Source organism: Sminthopsis crassicaudata, chromosome 5 (assembly GCF_048593235.1).
Source record: "Sminthopsis crassicaudata isolate SCR6 chromosome 5, ASM4859323v1, whole genome shotgun sequence".
NCBI classification, from domain to species: domain Eukaryota; kingdom Metazoa; phylum Chordata; class Mammalia; order Dasyuromorphia; family Dasyuridae; genus Sminthopsis; species Sminthopsis crassicaudata.
The window spans coordinates 146,951,877-146,955,890 of record NC_133621.1 but is presented as its reverse complement, the minus strand read 5'-3'; positions in this window follow the sequence as shown (position 1 = coordinate 146,955,890).

Genomic DNA, 4,014 nt, shown 5'->3' with positions numbered 1-4,014 from the left:
CTTTTAAAAAAAAAAATCCATTAAATTTCCATATATAAGTGAACATATCCAATCCTGTCCCACAATTGTTTCTTTCCATGTAATTTATATTATGGTCAAATTAAATTATTCACAATTCCCTAAATGTTTTCTGGCCTTCATGCTTTTGCTCATACAGTTCCTTATGCCTCACTCTCCTTTTGGTGGGAATAATACCTCAACCTTTACTTTGACCCCCTCTCCACACCTTTCCCCTCCATTCATGCAAGATTAGTTTTTCCTTAAAAGGTACTGAAATCATCATTTAGACTTAATTGACTTGGGGGACTAAAGATTTAGGTAACTGACATTCCTTCTTGGCCACCTGGTTCCAAAAGAACCAGAAGGAGATACAGGTGTGCCCAGATGCTTGGCTGGTGGACCATAATGGATAATTAAGAAGGAGGGAAGCATCACTCAGCTGAATCAATTCAGGGTATCATCAAAGCACAGCTTTGTTGAGTATCTCTTTTTGTTACCTATTGAACAATCTAGGAGTGTCCCATTTTGTTCCAGTATACTGACAGTTCTATATACTCTCAGGGTCTGAGTTAGATCCAACCCAGAACCCTATTCCAAACCCCATCTCCATCTACTGCAATTTTACTCATCCTTCAAAGCTCATTCAACTCTCACGTCTTCCATATAGCATTTTCTGATCCCATTCAGAGATCATTTTTTCCTCTTCTGAACTCTCACATCACTTTGTGTCTTTCATGCATTTACCATATTTTGCTTTGTACCAAATTTCCTTATATATATATATGAATAACCTTATTATAGGATGGAGGTGACTCTAGGGTCTAAGCACCAGATTGCTCCTGCTCTCTGACCACCAATCAAGAACAGGGAACTTCATTACTAGCCTGCTAGCTATCAAGTAGTGAATTATTTGGTTATGGTAATCCAGGAAAGGAACAAACAAAATACAAAATGGCTGTCCATCCATCTCCCTAGTGGTGCTGATACAGTGGCAGAAAAGCAAGTTAGAATATCATAGTTCTTAGACAGCATATAAATATTAACGTAGTTACATTACATTAAATGTGATATCTTTGTTCAATGATCTGCGAGTTGATACACTGTTGGAGAAACTGAATTATATCAATATTTTGTTGGTTTTATTCTGTTATTTCAATTGTGTCCAACTTCTCATGGCCCTATTTGGTGGGGTTTTTTTTGCAAAGATATTGGAATAGTTTTCCATTTCTTCTTTACTTCATGTTATGAACAAGAAAATTGAGGCAAATGGGGTTAAGTGACTTGGGCTTAAATGACAAAGCTAATGTTTGAAACCATATTTGAATTCAGGTCTTTCTTACTTTAGGCCTAGTGTCCTAAGCACTTTGCCACTTAGCTGCCCATCTTAAAAATTTCATTCTCATTATAAATGAAAGTAGAAGGAATGAAGAAATTGAAGCTAAATAGAACAACAATTCATGGCTTCCCCTCAGAAAGGCAAATAAAGGAATTGTTGGTTAGTCTCATTATAAGCAGAAGGAAAACAAGTTATTTCATTTGTGGGTCTTTTGTCATCTCACAATGACTCATGATTACTTAGTCATAGTAAACATAAGGAAGCAAAATACTATGAGGATAACTGAAATGTCTATGTCAAAATCTTTTGTGGAGGATGAAGAAGTAGAACAGTTCTACAAAAAACTTATTAAGATCTGTTAAAGCAAGTCAATGTGTGCCTTGGTGACTCCAATCTAAAGACTATCATGGGGAATGATGGTAAAGCACATTTTGGAAAATGTGGTTTGGAATTAAGAAAAGTTTTACGACAATTCAGAAGCCTCATGCCTGTATGTTCTGAATATTTTCTTCAAGAAGCAAGTCACTAGCTACCGGATATGGCAAGCACTGAACAACAGCACACACACAAAAGAAACTGACCACATTCAAAAACACAGGAAGCACCTGGTTACAAAGGTAGACGTCATTTCAAAATGAACTGCCTTTGTGGAGTCAGGCTACTGGCTAATGAAAATAAAGGTAAAAATGAGCACCAAATTTGCAGAAAAGATAAATATTAAAAGGCACTAGGTATAATTGTAATATTTTTATTTACAGATTTAAATTTTTTTCAACCTTTACCTTAAGCAAATGATTGATGCTAAAAATAGAAAATGAATAAAAATAGACATTTTACTTCCATTTCTCATAACAGTTATATTGAGGGTACCATCATTCTTTTACATATCCAACTTTGTTCTTCTGAATCATTCTCAATTCCCTCTTTTCCAGTCTTTTCCAATAAGTTGTTAAGTTATATCTAGTTTGCTTTCCTGAATCTCTCAAATCTAAGCCCTGGGCAGTTAGTGTCTCAATGGATAGGATATTGGACTTGAATTCGGAGAGACCTAAATCCAAATCTGGCCTCAGACACTTACTAGTTTTGTGACCCTGGACAAGTCACTCAATCTTGCAAAGCAGGGATAATAAATAATAGCACATGCCTTTCAGGATTCTTCAGGAAAATGAGATATTTTTAAAGTGCTGTTACATAGTTATGCTTATTGCATATATGTATGTAGTAAATCCCTCCCTTTTTTCCTCCCTCCCTCCCTCCTTCTCTTTCATCTTTCTTTCCCTTCCCTCTTCCCTTCTTCACTCTCTCCTTCCTTCCTTCCTTCCTTCCTTCCTTCCTTCCTTCCTTCCTTCCTTCCTTCCTTCCTTCCTTCCTTCCTTCCTTCCTTCCTTCCTTCCTTCCTTCCTTCCTTCCTTCCTTCCTTCCTTCCTTCCTTCCTTCCTTCCTTCCTTCCTTCCTTCCTTCCTTCTCTCATATGGCCACAATTTTACTTCAGATCTTATCAAATTTGAAACCTTGAATAGCCTTGTAATTCATCTCCTTATTTTCAATTCTATTCATGCCTCCCATCTAAATGCTTCATATAGCTGTCAAACTGATATTTAGGAATATCATTTCTTAAGTTTCCCTTGTTTAAAAAGTGGCTTCTTACTGCCTCTGGGGTACATACAGGCTGGCATTTAAAGCTATTCACAGTTTGACTCTCACCTACATTTCCAGAATTATTTCCTAATTAGTCCTTTTCTTTATAATACAGTTGAACTGCTATATTCTCTTATTTTTGTCCACCAGGTATAGACTATATTTCCTATCACTTCTACTTCTTAGAGTCAAGGTTCAATTTAGGTCCTCTGTTCTATGGGACGATTTTTCTCCATAATGAAAACAATAGACTCTTTCCTTCCTGAAATTAGTTTTATTCACTTAACTATTTGTGTTCCTTAAATGGCTGTAAGGTGCCCTAAAAGGGAGAGAGAAGGAAACATGCTTTTCTGTATTATTCATATTTTTTCTTATAATGTAACTTTTTGTTATATTTGTGTATATCTATTCTGTTTCCAGTTCTTTGTTACTACAAAAAGTACTATGAATATTTTGGTGAACTTGAATGTATATATTTGTGGTATATTCTATCTTTGGCCTCCTAATAGTTGAATAACTAGGTTTTCACTATTAAAAATTATATGTAGTTTGGAAGTGCTAAGAGGATAACTGAATATAGTACTGCAAAAAAGTACTATAAATATTTTGGTGAACATGAATGTATATATTTGTTGTATATCCTATCTTTGGCCTCCTAATAGTGGAATAACTGGGTTTTCATTATTAAAAAATTATATATAGTTTGGAAGTGCAACATTAGGGTTTCTTCATCTGCACGTTTTATTCTTTTTAAATGACTGTCCCAACATTTTTTGTTGGTCACACATAACACTGGTGATATCTTTTCTTTTCTTTTCCATGTACAAAGTTGTTATTGGTATTAGCTTCTTCCTACTTATACCTACCATGTTTCTTTTCATTGACATCTGTCACTGCGATTTCTCCAAGACTGAAGTGCTCCATGATTCACATTTATATAACAACCCCAGAAGAAGCTATATGTTAAAATGCTGGCGTTTTGTGGCAAGAAGTAGTATGGGACCAACAAATAGATTACATACTATTCCAAGAGCAATCCA